General features: G+C 41.8%; 1 protein-coding gene across 9 annotated transcripts in view; it reads right to left on the minus strand.

Annotated features, from left to right (window-relative positions):
* Window positions 1-25674, minus strand: part of MGAT4C (MGAT4 family member C) — a 314043-nt gene that overhangs the window by 70952 nt on the left and 217417 nt on the right. The window contains exons 1-2 of one of the 9 annotated variants that reach the window (XM_088651819.1): window positions 19691-19820; window positions 16755-16816 (exon numbers count right to left, since the gene is read on the minus strand). The exons of 7 other annotated variants lie outside the window; for them this stretch is intronic. The gene's annotated coding sequence lies outside the window, so the exon portion shown is untranslated. Of the gene's footprint in view, window positions 1-16754; window positions 16817-19690; window positions 19821-25674 lie in introns of those variants that run through there. One more of the 9 variants, XM_088651818.1, reaches the window with a different exon arrangement.

Genomic DNA, 25674 nt, shown 5'->3' on the forward strand with positions numbered 1-25674 from the left:
ATCCCTCCCTGCTGGTATTAAGCTAAAGAAAAAACCTTCATAGCAGCATGGGAATCGATAATAATGGAAACACTGCCATTTCTTGTACTGCTCAACTGACTGGAGAGCAGGTCAGAATGGTGATAAGGGGATTGGACTGCAGAAAAAACGTCTATTTTTATCTGGAACCTTGTCGCTCCTTCCTGCTGCTGTTCTAATTGGTGGGAGATGTTGTGGGCCATGTAAGATTAGGCAGTGGGCAAAAAGCAGCCCAAGGCGTGCAGATGCAATGCCTCTGAACAAGAGGTAAGGAAAAATGGGTGTGTTTCTTGGAAACCATTCGTACCTGTTGGAGAATGTGTATATTTCCTCAGGGCTCATCGTAGACCCCCGGTGGCGCAGGGCACCATGGCGCCGGCATTATTTCATTTGATCCTTTCCCAACATCAGGGTCTTTTCCAAGGATTCTTCTCTTCTCATGAGGTGGCCAAAGTATTGGAGCCTCAGCTTCACGATCTGTCCTTCCAGTGAGCACTCAGGGCTGATTTCCTTAAGAATGGATAGGTTTGATCTTCTTGCAGTCCATGGGACTCTCAAGAGTCTCCTCCAGCACCACAATTCAAAAGCATCAATTCTTCGGCGATCAGCCTTCTTTATGGTCCAGATCTCACTTCCATACATCACTACTGGGAAAACCATAGCTTTAACTATACGGACCTTTGTCGGCAAGGTGATGTCTCTGCTTTTTAAGATGCTGTCTAGGTTTGTCATTGCTTTTCTCCCAAGAAGCAGGCGTCTTTTAATTTCTTGACTGCTGTCACCATCTGCAGTGATCAAGGAGCCCAAGAAAGTAAAATCTCTCACTGCCTCCATTTCTTCCCCTTCTATTTGCCAGGAGGTGATGGGACCAGTGGCCATGATCTTGGTTTTTTTGATGTTGAGCTTCAGACCATATTTTGCGCTAACCACTCAATTTACATCCCCCTTAATATAGATAGATCGACAGATACCCTTCTATCCTCAAGAATACACACACACACACTCATTCACAAATAATAAAAACATAAAAGAAGACCTGAAGTTAGAAGCATGCTTCAAAGTTATAACATATCATAGTTAACATCTCAATCTCAGTCTCCAGTCCTTCTTCCCTGGGAACTTGCACATAATGTGTTAAGCTTATACTATAAATATTAGTAACACTGTACAATATATAAGTTAGTTTGGATGAGAATGTACTGTTGACAGTTTATTTAGGAGTGGTTTTTGCATATGCAGCCCATCAGTAAGGTAAAGATATTCATGTCATTAAATTCTTTGTTTATGGAAAAGCAGATGCTATCCCCTGTAGATCATTGAACTCTACAATGAAATATTCATGAAAAGGAAGGTGTTGTTTATTATTAATAATCCTGCTGCTTACTATGGAAATAAGGAGTACATTTCATTATGCCATTCTGAAAGGCTTAACAACTTTCAGGGTGTCTTTCCCTTCTAACTTTGCTTTAGTTAAAATTGTAATGAATAATCTGTGCCACAGGACCTGAATCTCAGTGTGGAAAAGTGTATTGTCTAATACGATGCATTACATTATAAAACAAAATAGCATTTTGCACTGTAAAACATTGCAGCTGTGCTCAATTTTTTAGCATCAAAGTGGGAAATGCTAGGGGCATATAAATAGAAAAGATTAGACGCTACAACAGCTTTGCTACACTTACTACAGCAAAATACCCTTACTGTAGGGGTAGACAACTAAATGCTTGTTGAACTACAACTTCCATCAACTCCATACAGAATGGCCAATATGCAGGACATCACAAAGGCAGGACAACCCCCACCCACCCCAAAAATTGTGGTCTGGAGTTACAGGATATACACTGACATGGCAATGAATCATTATAATCGCCCCAAAACTTTTGGAGGTAGAAATAGTATTGAATATGTTCTTGTATATGACTGCTCCAATAGCATTATCAAGGAAAAAGAATATGCAATGAAAATAACATCTGGAGAGGTCCCTGGTATGGATTAGAGCCTAAATATTTGACACAAACAAGTGTCCATGTGTTACTTGTGAACAGAGCATAAATGTGTAGAGAAGGAGGAGTGGGACACCTACTAGCAGGTGTCCCCAAGTCCTGAACCCTGCACCAATACTCCTGCACATCATTTGTAAAAAGAATGAATAAAGGTAGCCAGGAGCTGCCTGCCTCTATCACCCTCCCTCTGGCTAGTCCTTCCAGATTGAGCTGGTTTTCTTCTCCAGTCTCCCAGGAGAAACAAGGCAGCCAATGTTCCAGGAGAGCCTTCCAACTGCTCTGCGTATATTCAGTTCTGCAGTGATGACTCCAACAGCGACTCTAAAGTGCTGGCAGTCACCAGGACATCAAAGACAGGCTGGTAGTGAGTGAGACATGGTCTGGAATCAGGCTACCTGGCATAGGCTGAGCTCTGCCTTTGAAGGGCAGGTTTGGATGAATTGTGGAGGAAAGAGAGGCATTTAACTCTCTGGTGAGTCTCTCCATACTACATCCAATTGTGTGTTTCTAGCAACAAGAATAGCAAACTGGCTTTGTTTTTCCTTTAAGTCCAAGGCTGCACAAGAGTCACATTGATGTTTGAGAGGGGTGGTTTTCTGGCTACCATTGTGACTACGCATAGTCTTTTTTTAAAGAGAAAGAAAATAAATAAGTTCAATTTTAAGTTCCTGGTAAAAACAGCTTTAATGTAAAATGGCATGGTTTAATCATCTGAGTGGGATGAAGAGAGTGTATTCTCTTATTTATTTTTACAACTACCTTATTTTTTTAAAGACCTCCTTCATCCGAGTCCTTTACCATATCTGATATGATAGGTATGGGTCCTTTCCACATTTGATTACACCATGGAACCACAACCTCATTGTGAAATACGGAAGAGGGGGGGTTGTCATTTTCCACCATAATTCTGCAATTTCTGCCACTGATGGCTGGATGTTGCACTTGCTGTGTGATTCTGTTTCCCTCCCTCTTCAATGGGATTGTGTAGTAAACATGAAATTAGCATTCCTTGCAGGCAGAAGCAAAACTACTTGAAAATGGAGAAACTATTTATTTAATAATCAAATATAATAGCTAAGCAGCAGCATAAGAAATAGATCTCAAGCGGAGCTCAAATACCAAGAAATCAACAGCCTTGGAAATTTCATGCCTTGGAAATTAAGAGCTCGAGAAGCAATTTGAAGGAAATATCAGGTAAATTCAGTCCTAAGTGAGGTTAGCACTTGAATTGTTCCAATCCCAGAGGATATTAATTGCCTTGCAAAGCCTGGTAAATTCACCATTAAAAGTTTGTTTGGGTCACACATAGACACACACACTCACAACAAGCCCACTTACCATTTTTGGCTGTGATGGCAGTTGTGGCCTGGCATGTCTATGGGAAGTCAGCAGGTGGAGAACAACTCTTCCAACATGGCCAACAGATAGTGTTTCCTCCGTTGGCCATGATGGTTGACTGGACATACCCAAGAATTGGTCAATCATGGGTGAATTAAGGGGTGGGTCATTATTTGGCAGACCTGGGTGAAGTCCAGCCTGGATGGGCTTCACTCAGGTCTGAATTCTTTTTATTTGAACTGACTGTGCTCACAATATCATCAGATGTCCCGCCCTAATGTTTTGACACTACCCATGCAGTAGGCATGTTGGACAGTACATGCTCGGACCTTGCTATGGAATTATTCAGTTACCATATTTGGGGCAGAGGAGGAACTCACCTACAGACAAAATTGAGGTTTTGCCTTCCTCATAGCAATTGTCACAACTTGCTGGTGGAAAAGGGGCATGGAGTTGGATGCTTAGTCCAAGCATTGGGGGAAGATTGGTGCTCTACCCCTATTCCTCCCTCAATGAATCTGGGTACCCCAGAAAAGGAATCCAGGGGGGCGGATTCTGTCTGAATGCTCAAACAGGGGTTAATGGGCAATAGAAAATTCTGAATGGCATCTTGGAAGATTGGTCCAGTTTGGTGCACATCATGAGGTAATTCATAACTCAGGATTGACCCTGAAGGAATAATCTGTCAACAATACAGGTTGGATGATTCAGGATTCACACTCAGTGCCTATGTCAAAGCCAACTGACACCTGCAATCAATAAAGATTGTGGCCAGTTTGATCCCTGTATGTTGTCCTGTCATTATTGCTTTCCACTCTCTACCCCAACAACATCAGACACACTGTGCCTGGACACTAACCAGTACTTCAGGAAGTAAACTATGATACTGTGTACCAGGTTTCCCAACCTGGTACCGTCCAGGTGTTTTGCACTACAACTCTCATGATCTCTGACCATTGGTCAGGCTGGCTGCAGCAGATAGGAATTGTAATCCGAAACATGTGGAGGGCACCAGACTGGAGCAGGCTCCTGCTGAACACTGGCTTTGGTCTTACTACCAGAGTCCTGGGCACATCTTCACTGAAAGTGTAACCTTGCTTTCTAAACTAGTTTAGCATCGTGGATTTTAAACAGACAAACTTTTTTGAACTAGACACCAGGAATCACACATAATTCCTTACTAAATCCCCAGGGATGCTTGGAGGTGTTTTACTGGTTAGAATGGTTGTGACTAGTTTTATATTTGTGGTGTAGATGTGAATACTTTGTCCTAGGCAATACAGTCACACCTCGGTTTAAGAACGCTTCAGTTTGAGTACTTTCAGTTTAAGTACTCCGTGGACCCGTCTGGAACGGATTAATCCACTTTCCATTACTTTCAATGGGGAAGTTCGCTTCAGGTTAAGTACACTTCAGGGTAATAATAATAATAATAATAATAATAATTTATTTATACCTCACCCATCTGGCTGGGTTTCCCCAGCCACTCTGGGAGGCTTCCAACTGAATATTAAAAACGGTACAGCATCAAACATCAAAAACGTCCCTAAACAGGGCCACTTTCAGTTGTCTTCTGAAAGTAAAATAATTACTTATTGCCTTGACATCTGCTGGGAGGGCATTCCACAGGGCGGGTGCCACTACCAAGAAGGCCCTCTGTCTGGTTCCCTGTAACCTCACTTCTCGCAATGAGGGAACCGCCAGAAGGCCCTCGGTGCTGGATCTCGGTGTCCGGGCTGAATGGTGGGGGTGGGGACGCTCCTTCAGGTATACAGGACCGAGGCTGTTTAGGGCTTTAAAGGTCAGTACCAACACTTTGAATTGTGCTCGGAAACATACTGGGAGCCAGTGTAGATCTCTCAGTTTAAGTACTCCACGGACCGTCTGGAATGGATTAATCCACTTTCCATTACTTTCGATGGGAAAGTTTGCTTCAGGTTAAGTACGCTTCAGGTTAAGTACAGACTTCCGGAACCAATTGTGTACTTAAACTGAGGTACCACTGTATCCTACTTGGAAGTTATTCTGTTTCCTCTCTTGTTATGTACTGAGCTTGGATCCTAGAACAATAGGCAGGGAGGATCCTAGAAGGCAGCAACCTGATTGGTCTGCAGGAGCCGCCCAATCCGGCTCTAGGAGGAAATGAATCAGCAACCTGATTGGCCTGTCAACACTCAACTCTGAGTATATTTCAGTGCTCCTCTAGGCTAAAGTTTAGATTCCATTCAAACTATGATCAAGAACCAATGGGATGCAAATAGGGACATAGAGAGGTGCCTCAATCTGTTCCAACATCCATTCACTCTGCCTTCTGTCCCATTGCAATGGGTCTATCAGTGGTGGACTTTGGGCTCTCAAGTTTCAGTGGCACCCTATGCAATGCTAAAATTTGGCTCCTCTCGCACTCTGTTCTACATCTTTGATACAGCATCCCCTGAAGTGGGCCAGTGCCCAGTGTTGTGCTACCTTAAAACAGCCTCTGGGTTTATTTTGTACAAGTTCCCCCCCCCCCTGTTTCCTCATCTGCTGATGTAGAAATAGATGTACTTTCCCCCCATTTATCATAGTACACAATAGACACGAACCTCTCATCCATCCATAGATATTTACAAATCAATTGCCTTCCCCGTCCTTTCAAATTTAATGCATTTCTAGAAGTGCAGCCCTGTTAGTCTTTTGTACTAACAACAACAAAGAGTCTTGTGGCACTTTAAAGATAAAATTAATGAAGTGGCTAAAGGCCTATCACAAAGGTATCTATACAGCTGGAATTCTAACCATGTCTACTCACAAGTAAGTCCCATTCAATTACATGGAGCTTACTTGCAGGTAAGCAGGGATAGGATTGCAGCCTTTCTCACTCATCTAACTGCATAAACATCTTTTTTTTTATTGCAACATTTTATTTCACAAATGTGTATACTATGCCAAAAAAAATTGGTCAGGTATGTGTGTCATGTTTAACACCCATTGCAAAGCAGTTTGTGTATCTATTTACCTACAATGCGCGTATGTTTAACAAAATGCTTCTGTTGTAGAGAAGTAAGGTGAAAAGAATCATAGCAAGAGTCTGAGCTGTGATGGGGGTCGAACAAAAATATAGAATAAAATCTGCTTGGTAGTCCATGTTCAACAGATTCCTCTGACATGCCAAGGTACAAGTGGTGTTCTTAAATATCAATTTTCATCAGCCAGGCTTGTAGGACTGTTTACGAGACGAGTAGATGAAAGGTTGAGCATCAGAAGCAGGAAGTAACTGCCTACACCATTTTTAGAGTTTTGAAAGATGTAGTTTGAAGTAAGTGTCTTCAAAGATATATATTCCATGACTTAAGGGCAATTCACTTTTTATTTCAGTATAGATACGCAAAATAAATGAGGCTCTTTGCAAATGTGAACTGTGCACACAGACATCATATTTGGAATGCTCCTCTCAAAAATACTTGAAGAAGTATGAACTCTGCTTCTTAGTATTTAAATGAATATGCCAGATTGTATACAGAGGCATTCCTTCCACACTTGATCAAATGTGTATGTTTGGGTAAAGGTAAAGGTAAAAGGACCCCTGACCATTAGGTCCAGTCATGACCGACTCTGGGGTTACGTCGCTCATCTCGCGTTATTGGCCAAGGGAGCCGGCGTACAGCTTCCGGGTCATGTGGCCAGCATGGCAAAGCCGCTTCTGGTGAACCAGAGCAGCACACAGAAACGCCGTTTACCTTCCCGCCGGAGCGGTACCTATTTATCTACCTGCACTTTGATGTGCTTTCAAACTGCTAGGTTGGCAGGAGCTGGGACCGAACAACAGGAGCTCACCCCATTGCGGGGATTCGAACTGCTGACCTTCTGATCGGCAAGCCTTAGGCTCTGTGGTTTAACCCCCAGTGCCACCCGCACTGTATTTGGGTAGCCATTCCCAAATACAATTGTAAAGCAAATATGAGTCTTTATACAGTGCCAGATTTAGGGCAGTGTGGGTGCTTTCTCAGACCAAACAGTGCACTCGAGAGCATGCACAGAACCGAAGGAAAAAAGAAAGGGGGAAGGCACTTCAACAAACTCTTTTCCAAAAGTAATCATTGTGAAAGTAAGAAATAGAGAGGGCTCCATATTTTGCCTTCACTCAGTGCACCATATTATCAGGATCTGCCCCTGCAGTGCTGCAGCTGACAGACTTTTGGAACTGGACATTTCCAAAAAATTTCCAAATTGTAAAGCTCAGTGAATGGTCTTAGACAAATCAGCAAATCTAAACTATCTGGAGAGGTGTGGTACCTCAGATCAGAGGCACACTTTGTAGGAAGGTTGTTGTTAATCAGCATTCATTTGCAGACTAAGATTATTGCAGATCTGGATTTTTATTTTTCTGGCTGAATCTGCTAGCACACTTGATTGTCTATGTCAGACAAGGGAACAGCATGGTGGTAAGGGAATTCAGAAAAATGGGTGAAAGTGTGGGGAAAAGCTCCATTTAACTTTTCATCATCAAGATTTTATGATAATTGTTTTAAATTCATAGGTGATATCTGACTCCTCAGTCTCTCAATAGGGTAACACGTAGTACCAGCCCCAATCGTTGGTCGTTGTGTGGAGGACTAGGTCATTTCATAGTGATTGAGGAGCTTTGGAAGAAGGTTTTCTATGAGCTCCAACTGATTATGGGGCAGCTGCTGTCACCAGATCCACTTCTGGCACTGTTGCCCATTTTAGATATTGGAGACAAAAAGGCACTTTATCAGAGTGCATTGGTTTCCTTTTATATTGCAGCCTGCATAGTGGTAGCCTGAAATGGGAAATTAGCAGAATAGCACCTAATTTGAGGAGTGGTATTCTCAGATTAGGTTGGCGGCCCTAAATGGGGGGTGGGGAGAAACCCTTGTCAATTAAGGGAACGAAAGACTCCAAGGAGGGAAAAAAAAAAGTTTTATGTGAAATGGTTTTGTTTTATTAAATATGTTTCAGTCAAAGAGCATAATAGGCTCCCTCCATCAACTCATGTTGCTTTTTGGAGTGATGTTATAGGTTGAATGAGTTAATTTTCCTTCTTCTTTTTATGCTTGGCTAGATGATTACTTCTATGGCAGTTCCCTGATTGCTTCGCTAAGTGTTGATTTGTGCATGTTATGATTTTCTGTTGACTACTTGTTTTGCTCTTATGTTTGCTGTAACCAAATGCATACGCTTTAAGTTCTTGTTGATTTTTTTTTTGCTTCTTTTTCTTTGATAGGGAAAGATTAAAATAAATAAAATCCCTTTTAAAAATCTACCAAGAATTCCAGTTCAAGTAGCTTAGTGTTTTACAAGGGATCAAGTTATTTCCCATCTGTGTCACTTTCACATTTATTCATTCCTAAGTCTGTTCCTTTCCAGTTCTGCATTAATGTGTGATACATCTGCATGAGAATTCACACTTAAATACTTATTTTGAAATATATTTTGTCACACAATATGCAGTTCCTAACATATTTATAAACACATTTTTGGGCTGAAGGCATCCTGAAATTCAGAAAAGTGTGAAAGTGTGAACTAGATCAATTCATACTGGTATTGGCAAAGGGTTTGTCAGGCAATAATAATAATAATAATAATAATAATAATAATAATAATAATAATAATTGATTATTTATACCCCACCCATCTGGCTGGGTTTCCCCAGCCATTCTGGGCGGCTTCCAACAAAATATTAAAATACAATGGTCAGTTAAACATTAAAAGCTTCCCTAAACAGGGCTGCCTTCAGATATCTTCTGAAATTCTGGTAGATGTTTTTCTTGTTGACATCTGGTGGGAGGGCATTCCACAGGGCAGGTGCCACTACCGAGAAGGCCCTCTGCCTGGTTCCCTGTAACTTGGCTTCTCGCAGCGAGGGAATTGTCAGAAGGCCCTCGGCGCTGGACCTTAGTGTCCGGGCAGAACAATGGGGGTGGAGACGCTCCTTCAGGTATACTGGACCGAGGCCGTTTAGGGCTTTAAAGGTCAGCACCAACACTTTGAATTATGCTTGGAAATGTACTGGGAGCCAATGTAGATCTTTCAAGACCGGTGTTATGTGGTCTTGGCATCTGCTCCCAGACACCAGTCTAGCTGCTGCAATCTGGATTAGTTGTAGTTTCCGGGTCACCTTCAAAGGTAGCCCCACATAGAGCACATTGCAGTAATCCATGCAAGAGATAACTAGAGCATGCACCCCTCTGTGAGAGAGACCACGGGCCGGTAGGGTCTCAGCCTGCGTACCAGATGGAGCTGGTAGACAGCTGCCCTGGACACAGAATTTACTTGCGCCTCCATGGACAGCTGTGAGTCCAGAATGACTCCCAGGCTGCGCACCTGGTCCTTCAGGGGCAGAGTTTACCCCATTAAGGACCAGAGAGTCCTCCACACCTGCCTGCCTCCTGTCCCTCCAAAACAGTACTTCTGTCTTGTCAGGATGCAGCCTCAATCTGTTAGCCTCCATCCATCCTCCAACCACATCCATCCTCCAAATCATAGATTGTAAATATGATTTACAATCCTTTAAATGTTGAATGAGAGAGGTTCTGCGCAAATAGATATAACAGAAAACACAATTTAAACTGAGTTAGACTTGTGGACTTTGGCAACGTTCCTAATTATTTCGATGAACTGGGATCTTGCCCTAACTTTGAACAATTCCTCCAGTAACTTATGCTCTCAAATGATTTAACGGCAACAATAAATAATAAGCAGCAGATGTGTTTGGGATTCAAAATTCATTACACAATAAATCTGGGCAATAGAAATGTTTGTGTCCCCAAACTATCATGCACTAAGCTGTTTCTTGTTCGATATCTTCAAAGCCCTGTTATTTAGGAGAACAACAGACCATACATGCAACAAACAGAATTATGCAGATAAACAGAGAAACCCATTACAGAAAGCAATTAATCCTCAGCAAAAAGATTTCTTTTGAAACCACATAATGATAGTGTCGCTAGAAGTATTTTTTAAATAATTTTTGCTGGGTTCTGCTAGTTATGCTGAACTGACTCTCATCACACTGTTTTTCTGCTTTTTAAAAAAGATGTTTGATACATTGTGATTAGGGAACTGGATAGAAAGTTGTCTTTTCTGCTATGTGAAAGAGTAACCTGCTGTTCTAGACAATCACCTTTATTGTATTTCCTGTAGATGCTAATAAGCATGGAGTGAGAGTGAACAAAAGCAACACTTTGATACACAAAAAAGGGGCAAATGCATCTCTGATAGTCCATATGGGGTAGTCAAGAGAAGAGGTATTCATGCTAATAATGACTAAAACATTATTAAATGGCTGGGTGATTTAACAAAAGATTCTGGCTTGTGTAGTTTTCCAGGTGCAAACTTACTGCTGTTATGTACTTTGCCTAAATAAAAATCCCCACTCTTTCTTGTCATTCTTTCATTTGTAGCTTGGGGAGATTTTCAGGGGACATTTTTTTCCTGTATCCTTATTTTTGCACTAGTTGTTCATCCTGGGGTCCTCCAGCTACTTTTGGACCCCAACTCCCACCATCCCTCACCACTGGCCAATAGTAGTAGTAGTAGTAGTAGTAGTAGTAATATCTATACCCCTCCCATCCGGCTGGGTTTTCCCAGCCACTCTGGGTGGTTCCCAACAGAATATAAAAAACACAAGGAAACATCAAACATTAAAAACTTCCCTAAACAGGACTGCCTTAAGATGTCTTCTACAAAGTCAGCTGGGGATCCAAGGTTGAATAACACTGTACTAGAAGGTTGGAACACATCACATTATGTACACCTGTGTCAACCCCCCCCCCCCAAATTAGTGATTGCGCGCACACACACACACACACACACACACACACTTGTATATCTTCAAATTATTTTGCTGAATTTAATGATAATACCTGGACCTCTCTATGGTGCAGCCATCATCTTAGTGCCAGTTCCACCTTTAAAAATGCAGAAGACCTTCCTTTGCAGATTGAAGCAAAGGCACCACTACACTGAACAAGACGACCAATATTTTGTTGTAACGCTCGACAGCAACGTGTCATGGAATTGGTCATGTGCTGGCCCTGGACCAAATAGATCTGGGTCCAAGTTCTGATTCAGCCATGAAATTCAATGGATAGCAGTGGAACAACAGCAACAAATAAATATTCTTTCAAACTAATTAAATAAATAAAAAGCTTCATGCAACACCAACTCCAATTCACTTTTCAAAGCTTGCACAGTCCAGCTGGGAATTCATGGTAAACACAGCGAGCTACTCCTACTAATCCGTCATTTTCGGCCTTTGTTTGTTGCTATTCAGTGATGCAAACTCCAAACAGTAGCAATTTAATACATTTTCATCCAATTATACTCCCCTAATGTTTAACATTACACATCCCTAGTGTACTATGTAAAGTCTATCGCAAGCCCAATTTTAAAATGATGCCAGGCAAGCAAGAAGAGGAGGAAGGGGGGGGCTACCCATGCAGTATACCACATGCCGGCATTCTCATTTAAAGTTGGCTCTCAGCAACTACACCAGTGGGGTGTCTGCCTGAACCACAGATCTCTGGCTTGCTAATGCTGCAAGTGCTGGTGAAACAATGGCATTTAAACTAGTACTGTGCTAAAGAATTCTCCTGCACCCTGTCCCCCAACTATTGCCTGTCAATTAATGAGAAAAGAAATTACATTCAAACATTATGAAAGGGGAGAGAAAATTATAATGGGGTTGTTGTTGTTGTTGCAGCACTTCCTTTACTTTTAAGTTAGATGAGGACTGTTTGTGAGCATCGTTCCTTTCATTCTATAAATCATCTCACCATTGGGCTACACCAGTAGCGACCGTTGAGGATGGGGCACCATTGCTGTGCTGGCTTCCCAGCCCTACAGGCTGCTGGCACTTACCAAGAAGGAGAAGGGAGGTGAGCTTGGTGCCATGTAGCATGTTGTCAGGCTTAGGGAAAGCTATTCCTCTCCCTGACAATGTTGTTGCTTTTTTCCGGTCTCCTCCTCCCTCCTTCCTAGCAACAGCACCTCCCTTTACGGTGGCTGCTCGTCCTCAATTGCCTCTGAATCCTTTGTTCCTGCACTCTTAACAAACAATGGGTAATGGGAGAAGAGGGGTCAGAAATACTCTCCAGTGACAATGTGTCAGCTGGCTGCTCTGCTTCTGTCTCCCCTCCCCCTTCTGCTAACACTTTCCAACTCTTCTGTTCGCCTATCTCTGCGCTGTGATCTTCCTCAAACTCCTCAAACCCCTGCTGTAATTCAATTCTGCATTCCTCTTCTCCTGCAGCATCAGGAGAAAGGGGGGGTGATCTTCACCATTCCTCCTCCATCTTGCCCTCATGAGTCCAATCCTTGACACATGTGGCAGGAGTGTCCGACCCACTGTTTTGGGAAGCCAGGAAAGCAACTGAGCCTGACCCCCAATGGCTTAACATTCACTCGACTCCATTATCTTCTGATAGTTGTCACCAAGAAACTCCCAAGGAGTAGAGGACAGAGGTCACCAGAGGTCATTAGAGGTCACTTTGCCCCAAACCCCTCAAACCTGAAACACCTCAGTGTGTATAGATCCTTGCTAACAGGCAAAACTCATTTTTCATTTATTCTACAGAGTCCGTTATAGCACAATATTTAACTTTGTGGGCTTCCCCCTTTCCGATTACTTTATTAGCATAACATTTCACTCCATCAGGACTACGATTTGGCATTTAAAAGTGTCAATTAAAAAATCCTTTACATAAATACATTCCTTTTATTGTTTGACTGATAATTTACTGACTATCATAATATTTTGTAGCACAGCATAAATAACCATTATTACAACTACCAAGTTTATGGCAGAGTATGATTTTATACCCTGTGGTCAGGGTGATTGTTCTATAAAAGAGTTTCCTGTTGTCATCCTTGCCATTTTCATTTAAAAAAAAAAAACAGGAGATGATGTCCAACTGAGCGTGCCTGTATTAGTAATGAGTTTGAATTTTCTAGGCATAAACTTCCAGCTCAAATTGAACAGGGGAAACAAGCCAAGAACCTGGGGCCATTTTGGAGGGCGGGCAGTTTTGTTATGTGGAGAATTCATCAGGAGGCAGGTTTCCCATTGGTAGTGGGAAGCCTCTTGCTCCCCTCTTTTAAATTTAAATTTAAATGCAGTTGCTGAAGGATCTCCTCTTGATAGCTACTAACTGGTGGCTGCCATTTATTGCTTCCTCACATACCCAGTTCCTTGTAAGAGTGGTGCTCATTAAGAGCTCCTTCAACATCTTTGACAGTGCCACCTAAATATTATTTAGGTTACTACAGTCATACCTCGGTTTAAGTATGCCTCGGTTTGAGTATTTTCAGTTTAAGTACTCCACGGACCTGTCTGGAACGGATTAATCCACTTTCCATTATTTTCAAGTTCACTTCAGGTTACGTACGTTTCAGGTTAAGTACGGATTTCCGGAACCAATTACACTCATACCTTGGGTTAAGTACGCTTCAGGTTGAGTACTCCATGGACCCGTCTGGAACAGATTAATCCACTTTCCATTACTTTCAACGGGAAAGTACACTTCAGGTTAAGTACAGACTTCTGGAACCGATTGTGTGTGTAAACCGAGGTACCACTGTACATCCACCTATGTCACATGTGTCATTGTGGAGAGGCCTCATCCAACAATGATGTATCTGCAGGTGTACTTTAACTAAACCAAATGCCATCGACAAACTGATAATATGTACTCCAAGTTTTGGGTTGTTTTGCTTGTGTTATTACTAGGGTGTGTGTGTGTGTGTGTGTGTGTGTGTGTGTGTGTTGAGTTCTATATAGTTTTAATCTGATACTGTATATCTGCTGCAGACTCTTATGCTATTTTATATTGTTTTGTTGATGAACCTCTAAAGGATTTTTATTTGAAGAATTGCACAAACACACTACCGATTGCATGGTAGGACATTGGCTGTACTCCATGTCACCCACCCCAGACAACAAGGGAGCCCCAGTGGTTCAGAGGTTAGAGTCCTGGACTAGTACCTGGGAGACCAGGGTTCGAATCCCCATGTAGTCATGAAGCTCACTGGGTGACCTTGGGCCAGTCACTACATCTCAGCCTAACCTACCTCACAGGGTTGCTGTGGGGATTAAAGCAGCTGAGGGAGAACTAGGTATGCCACCTTGAGCTCCTTGGAGAGGTGGGAAATAAATGCAATAAATGTATAAAATGAAATACACTTCATGTGCATTTGAATTTATGTTGGAATGAGTATAAATCTATCAATTGCTCCTCAATCTTCTTAAGATTTCAGTGTTGAAAATGCCTTAGAAATATAACCAATTTGTGGGGAAAGTGTGAATTGTCCTCTTGTTAAGTACCAACATTTGCTCCTGGAAAACTGAATTGGAGCAACAAACACAGCGCCGGGAGCGACACTTTCAAAGTGAAAAGATGAAAGGTTGGAGAAGAAAGTAAGTGGCAATCACAAACCAGACACAAATGAAATTGGACAGATAGAACTAGTGCGGATTGCAATTTGTAAATTATTGAGTGGGACTGGGAGCTTAGTGGATGAGAAGATGTTAGAAACAATTTAAATTAACTATGGTATTAAGATGTTGCTTTTTGTAACACTTTCAAAAAATCTACTGGGTGCCCTGCCTCCAGTTCTATTTAGATCATTTGGAGCATTGCCTTTGACTTTGCTCACACTATTCCCCCTACTTTTCAAGGTAGGTTTCTCCATTCCAGTATATTCCAGATTTCATCCCATTCCTATTTCTTTTTTTCCCCTTTTTTGCATTTTTTAAAATTAGAAACTGTAAAGAAAGTAAGAGGTGCTGCGAAGTTACAGAGAACCAGGCAGAGGGCCTTCTCAGTAGTGGCGCCCGCCCTGTGGAACGCCCTCCCACCAGATGTCAAAGGAAAAAACAACTACCAGACTTTTAGAAGGCATCTGAAGGCAGCCCTGTTTAGGGAAGCTTTTAATATCTGAAGGACTATTGTATTTTAATATTTTGTTGGAAGCTGCCCAGAGTGGCTAGGGAAACCCAGCCAGATGGGCAGGGTATAAATTGTTGTTGTTGTTGGTGGTGGTGGTGTTATGACTGTACAATTGCAACCTCCGAGAACTAAAAGTGCCCAAGTTCTATTTTTAATGCCCAGAGTTAGTATTTGATGTTAGCACAGATGTTATAATTCAAAATGGAGTCACTACCACAAGTATTCCAAGTAATATGGCAACATCCACCTGGAGTAATAAAAAAATTCTAAATGTCTCTCTGTGAAACGCTCCCTCAAGACTCCCTCCCTGTTGTGGGTCCCTTTGTGCATATATCAATTATGTGCAAAGTCCTCATGATTAGGGTTGTCAGACTCAATAGAGGGCAGGACTTCTGTGCCTTTAATTCCCCTACTCTCTTTTGAGTTTGGAAACCTTAAAGAGAAACCAGCAGACCCTTTGTTTAATTTCCAAGCAAAGGGTCTGCTGGTTTCTCTTTAAGGGTTTCCAGACTCAAAAGAGAGCAGGGCAATTAAAGGCACAAAAGTCCTGTCCTCTATTGAGTCTGGCAACCCTAACCATGATGCATTTATTGGGGGTATGACTAGAGTGGACATTGTAATCTAGGATGGACCAAAATAACTGAACAGGGTGAATGAGAGAGAAAGAAATCTTTATGCACCCAATACCACCTTAAGTTAACCGAAAACCACCATAGCCCAGTTTATTTTGCTGATTTCATGCATTTCATAAGAAGCTTTTCACAGTAATGTGAAATGCAGTTTGCCACCACATTTGAAATGTCTAAGCATCGCTGAAGGCGCCCATAGGAAACTGAGCTGCTGGAAGAAAAAGACTGCTCATTGCATGCAAGTGATCTAAAGTGACTGACAAATCCTCATATATTATCAAATGCCTGAAGAAGTAGCTTAATATTTGCTAAAGGAAAGGGGGAAGAAACCTAATTAAATAGTTTGTATTTGCTAGGAGCATGCTAGGCTATGAATATGGAAGTATATATAAAGTAATAATACTCTTGTTATATCTTTTCAGAAACACACAAAGACAACTCATAATCTACTATTATTTTACTGAATTAACAAAAAAGAAAGTAAGGCTACACACACACCATGTATTTAAGGCACATTCATGCACTCCAAAGAAGCATGGGAACTGTTGTGGGTGCTGGGAACTGTAGGTTTGTGATGAGTAAACTACAGAGCTCAAGATTATTGAAGGATGTTTTAAATGTATGGTGTACAGTATACGCAGCCTATTATGAGAATCTGAATGAAGACTAGATGGACTCTTTATATGGAACATCTGTTCATAGATAATAACCAGGACATCATCCTATCAAAAGTGCAAGCATTTCCTATTTTAGGCTATGAAGTGTCAAGACCCACACTCACATATGGTGTGCATAGCTTGCAGGAGGAAACCTACCTGTGCTTATTTTTTTCGAAACATGGTCATTGGCCAGTGTGCAATTGATTCTGGAACCAATCCTGTAAAATAAATTGAATGACTAACTCAATTCTGTTGGCTTACACCTGCAGGCATTTGCATCTGTGCACACTGCGAGCAGCCATGTTAACACACTCAGCAAACTTCAACACTCTCAGTTCTCAGACAGTTGAAAAACTAAGGCTTGCAGGTTTTTATTAAAACAGCAAAAATCCGAAACTGTTCCCTGGGAAGCGGGATCGATTGTTGAACCACTCTGGAAACTAGCTCTGCGAAGGGAATAGGGGTCTCCTAACAACTCTTAGCACCCTTAACAAACTACAGCTCCCAGAATTCTTTAGGTGAAACCATGACTGGCAAAAGCGGTATCATTCTGCTTTAAATGAATGGTGTGGATGTGATGCAATAGTAGGTGGAATTAGAGCCAATGACAAGCAGAGCCAACTAAATTCTAGTTTTGTCCCCATCCGCCTCCCTGCTGAGTTCTATAAGGGGCAACAAGGAGACTAAGGAGAAGGAAGCTGATAGGCAATGGCACTCCCGGGACTGGCTGTAAAGAAGGCAGGCAGGCAGGCAGGCAAGTGGAGGTGGCTGAAGGTGGTCCCCGCCTCTGCCCTAATGGACCAGCCTTCATTGCAGATAGACTTGCCACTGCTTTGTGAGGATTATTTCCAGGCTGCTGCCAAATAATCCTTACTTGCAAATCACATGGTAGAGCCAATAGTGAGCTTGTACATACAACCATTTCCCAGCATGGAACAGCCACCACATGGAGGCAAGATCCAGAGGCATTCTGCATTTGCTCAGTCAAGTCAGAACAGGCCTGGCTCTAGGGGTAGTCTCGGTGGCCCCCCAGTCTCGGGGGCGGTGGCGCCGGAGCGATCTCCGCACCATGGCGCCAGGGTGCCCGACCGGCTTGAGACGGCCCTGAGTCAGAATGTGCTGTTTATTCACACAGCTCATGTACAGACGATCTAAATCGACTTTTCCCATCGTCCTTAGAGTATTGTCTTTTAAAAAGTATTTATTTTTTTACAATAGCTATTTATGCCCACTTTTTTTCTTTGAAATCCACATGTAGCAAAATGTCAAAAGCCAAACTATGGCTGGCCGTTTCCAATTCCCTACATCAAATTCATTTTATTTCTCTCCCCCTCATGGCCTCAGCGTTTTCACCAAAGATGTTGACCTATATTCTCCTCCCAGCACACCCCCCCCTTATTCAGAGTAGACATCTACATGCGGCAAGAATAAAAATCCCAATTAATATCCTGGTTTTGCCTCAGTGGTTTAAAAAAAAGGCATCTCTTGAATGCAAATAAGCAGCGATAAATTGTCAAATATTCAAGAGGTGGAAAATAAGCTATAGAGTCGGGCAGGATTTTGTCATGTCTAGAGTACAAAAACGTCTCTCTGGGAGCTGTGAAATAGCAGGCTGTCACATACAGTACCACATGTACAATTAAAGTTGGTAATGTCCTCAAGCATTAATGTGTATCTCTTTCAAAGGCTTAAGCATAGATTTCTATTTAACTAGATGTATGGTTGTATTTCTCCATTGCATCCAGGCATAAGGAGGAGGATGTCCCAATATGGATGCGTATTGAAATCATTTAACAGCATGATGATGTGAAGAGATTGCAAATTCCAGCCATTTGGGGGAATGAAGTTTACGCAGCTCACTCAAGCACAGAGAGAGCTTTCTGGGGAAAGAAAAGCAGAAGTGAAAATAGGATGTGTTGCGATGTCTTGGTGTCAGAGGACAAAATAAATTGTGAGCCAATGTGTTTAAAATGCTCTTAGAAGAGAATACATTATCTCCCCATGGCCTGCCACTATAAAAGCCAAGCATATGTGAAACTTTGCAATGAATAAAAAGGCACCAGTACTTCTTTTTATAGCACTGGATGAAACTGCAAACAAATCAGATCCAAAAGCAATGCAGGAACTCTCACCACTGTGTCTAAATAGGAAATTGCTAATGAACTGAAAGCACAGGGAAAATCATAATAATGAATGTATCTTGGCTTGGAGTATGTGTCTCTCCAATTCAGTTCATTATTTGGGACTGAATTAGATACGTTTAAAGCAAAGCTTTGTCCCATCCCCGTCCCCTTTCACTATAATGGGGAATCTAAAAATGTTGTTTTCCCTTTTCAAAGTAGATGGCATTTACAGGCACACATGCCCATCCAGAATGCACTTAGGCTGCCAAATTGTAGGCAGATACATACAGGTGTTTTCATGCAGGGACACCTTTAAAATCCATTTGTTTTAAAGCATCTTTATTAGATTCAGTTTACAGGCATGGCTGCCCCTTCTAAGCGTACGAAGCCTGCCATATTTCAGAATGATAGCTGTAGCGGTTCTCCTTGGTAAGAATGGGGTGGGGATGGGGTGGGGGGAGAGTGTAAATTTCCAAGAAGGATTGGGATTCTGGGAGTGGGGATAATGCCATCCACCAGCAAGGGGGACTAGATGGGTAATTGGCCTAATCCAGCAGGCTCTATTTAGTTTTTATATTCAGCTATCCAGCAGGCTCCATTTAGTTTTTGTATTCAGCTCAAAAATGTGCATTTTAGGTGGAAATGCACTACAAAGCATACAAGAATGTGTATTTAAGGGAGAAGAATGCATGTTAAATGGATACAGTGAAACTGTTTTATCCCTCATATTCCCAGTAGGTTGCTGTGTTTTCAGGCAAGTTTCACAAATATCAGAAGCCACAGTAACTCAGGGCTGGACTTCCAGGGTTGCACCCCTGTTTCTATGGAACAGTATCTCCATCAAGATACAACAGGTATCCACACTGTGTACTTTCCAGAAACAACTGAAAAACAAGCTTTTCCAATTGGATGAAAAGGTCTTTTCCTTTGGTTTAAACCTGTCTTTAGTTGTTTTCTGTACAGTCATACCTTGGTTCTCGAACAGAATGCTTTCTGGGAGTCCGTTCAACTTCCAGAACTGTTCAAATATGAAGACTCGGAGTTTTTGATACATCAGAAGCTGAAATGTATGAGTTCCAAGGCATTCAGCAACTTTCTTAAGAAAAAACATGCACATTGAGATGAATGTAAAAGGAAATTTATAACTTAATAAAATAAATACAAAATGTGTACAATTTAAATGTGATCTTTCATACTTTTCTAAAATGTAATCCATAAAACACAGAACTGAGGCCATACTAATGGGTCCTGGAATGGAAACTGATTCATATGTACTTATGGATTCTGGGTGCAGAGTGCCAGTTAAAAGGTCTTTAGAAATAAAAATTAATTCCACAATATTTTTCCAAGCTTCCCACTGTGTTGCTTCACTCTGCCCTCACAATAGCAGAGCATGTTACTGTTTGTCACAGAAATGCCACAAAAGAGTCAAAGAGAGAGGGAGAGAAATGAGCTTGCAACAGGAGTTAATGCATTCATTTCAAACCTGAGAGTCAACACTTCACAACTGAGGTAATAGTAAGTGTCCAGTGGCTTGGAGAGAACAAAGGCATAAAACATCAAGACTGGAGATGTACAATTGTTCCTTTAAAAATCTTTGCTTTTCCTGATACAGAATATTAAATAGTGAAGTCACAAATCGTAAAATCATTCCAATTGCTATGGTAATAATAAAGAAGAATCCCATTCAAAATGCTGGACACAGAACAGATGAAATTATACCTTTTGGGACCTATCATTTGCTTAAAATGCTTCTGAAGTCATCTCTTATTCATCCAGAGCTGGTATTCAGAGCAAAACATAAAAATAGATTTTGTTCTTAGGCCTGGGCTTACAGTTCTCTGGCTGGGTCTAGTGATCTTACAATGAAGGTGGTGAGGATGCAGTGCGGAAATTGGATTATAGATAATTAGGCTTTGTCCAGAGAAATGGCCGAAATTTCAGTTCACTTTGATACCAGGAGAAAGATAGCCAGGAAAATGCAGGTAGCAAATCAAGATGCAATTAATCATTAGCAGAGAAGGCATTTCTCCATTTCTAACTCCAACCAGAACCAGATCTCAAAGAAACATGGAAAGGCAAAGAATGCAGAAGTGCAAAGTAGTCATTATATTAGCAGAACTGGGGATGAATTTGGAAAGCAAACTAGGTAGGGCAAGTGTCAAAGTGCTGACACTCAGAAAAAAAATGCTTCATTTGTTGAAATTCCTTTGTTTGAGAACTACAGTACATACCAAAATGCAGGCGTAAGCTACAGTTTATTTTTAAATGAAGAAAAACATGTAATTATTTTCCTCCCAGGGAATACTTAATTGGCTCTTGTTGATGTGTATGTCTGTGTGTTTTTAAAAACCAAGCAAACAGTACACAGTGACAAAATTTGCACAAATTAGCATTCTTCTTCCTTCTGAATTAAACATCAGACTTGCGCTTACGTAAACCAAGGAAGATCTGCTAAATCAATGCAGACATCCTTCTTTAGATTAAGAAAACAGATGCACCAACATGTCAACGCTCCATTATGTTCATTCCCATACTGTTGTTTCATCAATTCTCATTTATTACTTCTTTAAAGGACAATTAATTCCAGTCTGTAGATTCGGGTTCGCCACTTTACTCCCTTTGCCTACAGCCTGAAACTTCATTCTTTCCTTTAAACCTTTATACCACTGAAACGTTTATTTAAACCTTTCTGATCACAAGTGAAGGTGCATTTTTACAATTGTGAGATGTGAGTTGATCATTTCTGATTCAGCAATTAACAAATTAGACCCAGAATGATCTCCCCACCACCACCAAATGGGTTGCTACAAGATATCCGGTGAGGTCAGAAGTGTTCTGGAGATACAAGCATTGACTTTACAACATTTTTGTTCACACCGAATGTTTATCCTCACCCCCACCCCCTACATTGAGCAGTATTCTGATTGCTTTGAGCAAAGCTATGCTATTTGCAACCCATTTAATATTGCCCCTTTCAAAAATGTTCTACTGCTGTGCATTAAACTCAGGGGGGCTTGAAACACTGCAGGATGCAGCAATCACCACCACCTGTTTGTGTTTCATCACTGCACCCAAATTAGGGACAAACATGCACGGCTTTCCACTGATAAATATTTGAATTACCTATGTGCCTACATTTTATTATAGTGGAAATATATAGTCCCTCTTTTGGACAGTGCAAAAATGGCATAGATTATGATTCATGCACACATCCTGAAGTCACATTCAGGTAGGTTGCCACCACCCTAGAAACTTCCAGATATATTTTCTTACTTTATGTTTGATCTGAAGTTCTGCTTATTTGAATCCCCAGGGAATGCATGATACGTACATTAAACAGAATTACAATGTGCGGGCAAGATAGTGGGTGATATCCAACTAAATCTCACTCGGGGCAGACTCAACGGTTCTACTCTGTGTATGCCTAATGCTGGATGTCATTCATTGACCTATTTTCATTGTGTTCCAAAATGTAGATCTTTGGTTATGCATTGTATTCATGTGTGCTGCTCTTGGAGATGATAAAAGATTCCCCTGAACCTCAGCTTGTCCCTTTCAGTTCTCCCAGGCATCTAATAAGTAGGACCTTTCAGGTGTGCCACACCATTTCTGTGCTGATTCACAGCAGAAAGGATGACATTTTCTCAGACAGTAATCATAGCTTCTATCCAACAATAAAAAATAAATAAGACAACCCAATGCTGGAAGGCTGGAGGAGCTGTTCTGCTTGCAGAGTTCCCCCTTGAAATAGATGACACTTGATGAGATGGACTAACAGCAGATTCTGAGGGAACTCCAAATATTAGTTCACCTTGTAGTGAGACTAGCAAGCATTCATCTGTGGCATGGCTCAAACACAGCTTGACAGTATTGTAGATGTAGCTGCTGATTTGAAATTCATTACTTTGAGTGAGGCAAAAAGAGGGAGCAGGGGGTGTATTTTTTTTCTTTTTCTTTAATATATATATATATAATCTAAGTTTGGCATGGCAGGAAAACTTGAGTCTGAATGTACAATTTACCATGAGCAAAAGAACACACAAGGTCTGGTTGAAACCTGGTAAACATTGCATTTAATTTATAGCCTGAAACAAAGGATCAGGTCTTTTAATTGATTGACAAAGAGAAGCTAAGGATAGGAAAAGTAAATGAAAACACTCTAGAAATGGACAGGTTTGTAATTGAAAATGGGAAAAGGTCACTCAATGTGCTCTGCGTAATTTAATGGAATCATTATTTTATAGAAATCTTTATTTGGAGCCCAAGTGTGGGCAGGACTAAGCAGAATAAAGGTGGACTCACATCTTGTTTACTCCTAGTAACATGCTGCTTCTGAACCGTAACAAGATAGTGATTGTAAAAGTCTTTTTTTTTTTTTACAGGCAGGCATCATACCCAAGTTGAAATGGAAAACCCTCCACATTTCCAGTTAGGGCTAGCTACAGAGGTTGGCATAGTTGGGTACATGCTGAGGTCCATAAAATAGCTGTGGTGGTGAGGAAACCACCAACAGCTTCCTTGACCTACTGCTTCTTCTACTCCTGCACCTCACTATTGTTACCTGCTTGCAGATAACCTTCAAGATGGAAGGGGGAAATCTATTGCAGCCACCTGGGCTGCACCAGTAACCCTACCCCCTGGTTGGATCAGAGACCTCATCCTGGGACATGGAGGAGAAATGTGTGCACAGTGAAGGGATGGTAAACAATGGTCCCCTCACTCTATTGCAGCATGGCCACCAGCATGTAAGGTCTAAACAATGGTCCCCTCACTCTATTGCAGCATGGCCACCAGCATGTAAGGTCTAATGTAGGGGTAGGAAAGCTCAGGCTCAGGGGTCAAATGAAGCTCCTCTAGGCTCCTCTGTCATGTCCTCAGAACCACCCCCCTTCTTTCTAGTCCATATCCTACACTTGACTTGTTTCATGTCCTTCTCAAGTCCTGTGAACTGCATAGATCTCTGACTTTAGCTTGGCTAAAATGTAAACTACTGTGCAGTCACATCCATTGTCCCACCCACTTTTTGTTTCTGGCCCCACCCACTATTTTCACGCATCCCTTGGACTGAAAATTGTTCTTCATGCCTGGTGTAGTGCTAGAACCTTCGCATCCAGCAAGGGTCCAGGAAAATGCTCCTGTACAGATGCTGAGTCAATGACAGAGACCAGATTCCAGATTCTATAAGCCACTCCGGAGTTTGGGCAGGGCAGCAGGATTCTATTTTCCTCTCTGCCCAAACTCCACAAAGTGAAACCATCTAATTCCACTCACCCATACTTGTATAGTGTGTGGGTACATTATTTGCCTCTGTGTGGTGGGTCGTGGGGATTCTAAACAGGGAATGTGGGGTGGATACACCAAGACTACTAAACAGAGAGGGGGGATGTCTCAGGGCACAGGCTGCAATAGGGCCTCCCAAGTTTTATCAACTAAGGATACAAATTGACTCTCACTTGTGTAACATTCAAAATGCAAACAGAACAACAAAATAAATCAATAGAAAAACTGCCCAAACCTACAAATCCTTGCTGAAAAGCGGACCATAAAGCAGATGTTTGCATTCACTGCATAATCATTATATTAAAGAAATCCATACTCTAGCAATGTATAATATATACATTATTTAATGTGTACTACAAAAAGGGGATAGAGCAAATTGTCTAAAACTATTTCATCACACAATTTATTCCCTTTTATTCCCCCCACCCCAAAGCAATCTGATACCGGAATCCAACTGAGAAAGTTAGTAGTGGAGAGCGATGTGGGAGGATAACACACCTAAAACACTGTGAAATCCCAAGTATGGTAAAATTCATAGTATCAAATGCTACCTGAAACATAGCTGCCAAGTTATCCCTTTTTTACAGGGATTTTCCCTTATGCTGAATAGGCTTCCTCGCGAGAAAAGTGAAAACTTGGCAGCTATGGCCTGAATCCAAATCTAAAAGCGCAATGTTTTGCTAGAAAAGTAACAAGGAGTGAAATATAAAATCTAGTAACCTGTCATCAACTGTTAGAGGTGTCCTACTGATATTTAACAGTGTGCTAGACATTATAAAGGACTTTATCTGTGTTCCAGAGCTAAAAGGACAAACTTAAATTTGGTCGGTGGTTTGGACTGGGGAGGAATTTAACCCTCTGCCTCATCGTGGCCTCAGTTTGGACCAGAATGGCTAATTTCACCGATGACAGCTGCACCCCAAGGAGGCAAAGTGGCTGCAGAAAGGGAGGCTCAGCCCAAATTGGGACTCTTAAGTCCCTACTCTTCCCCTCTGCCACGATGCCCTGATCCCGATGTGGAATACTTCTCTAGCTATTACTTAGGGAATAAAAACCAAGCACACATTGGCAAATCACATGCTTAATGAGACATTTTTTAAAGGGGTGAGTTCCAGTTTCAGTTCATCGCCAAGTTGGCAGTGAGGAATATAAGCCTGTGAGTCTCACCTAGATCCTTGTTGGGTCGACAACCCAAGTACACCCTTGCTGAGCTTCCAGTACCACAGTAAGTGCTCCCCATGGACAAAGGGCAATGCACACACTCCAGGCCAGGAACTTGTGAAGGTCTGACCCCACAGGTTCTGCTCGTCCAGGAGATTCTTCCTGGGGTTCCTGTCAAAGAGCCTCAGGCACAGTGCTCTCCTGATCTCCAGCAGGAGAGTCCTTAACTTGATATTGCTCCTTAGCTGGTGTCCCTGTGACCTCCAGCTCTGTGTCTGCATTGATGCTGGATTCAGGGATCAAGACAGTTTGCCTAAGGACCACATTCCTTTGTGGGTAACCTTCTAGGGGCTGCATGAATGCGGTGGGTGGGGCTGGAGGGGGAAAGTGGACAGGGCAATTGGAGTGACTCTTACACTTGTGTAGTAGGCTGCTTTCTATCCATGTGAAATTCTGAGCTTTCTACCTTCTCTCTCACACACACATATTTCTCTGGGGTGTGAATCAAT

The sequence above is a fragment of the Zootoca vivipara genome, chromosome 9 (genome assembly GCF_965207765.1).
Source record: "Zootoca vivipara chromosome 9, rZooViv2.hap1.1, whole genome shotgun sequence".
Lineage (NCBI taxonomy): Eukaryota > Metazoa > Chordata > Lepidosauria > Squamata > Lacertidae > Zootoca > Zootoca vivipara.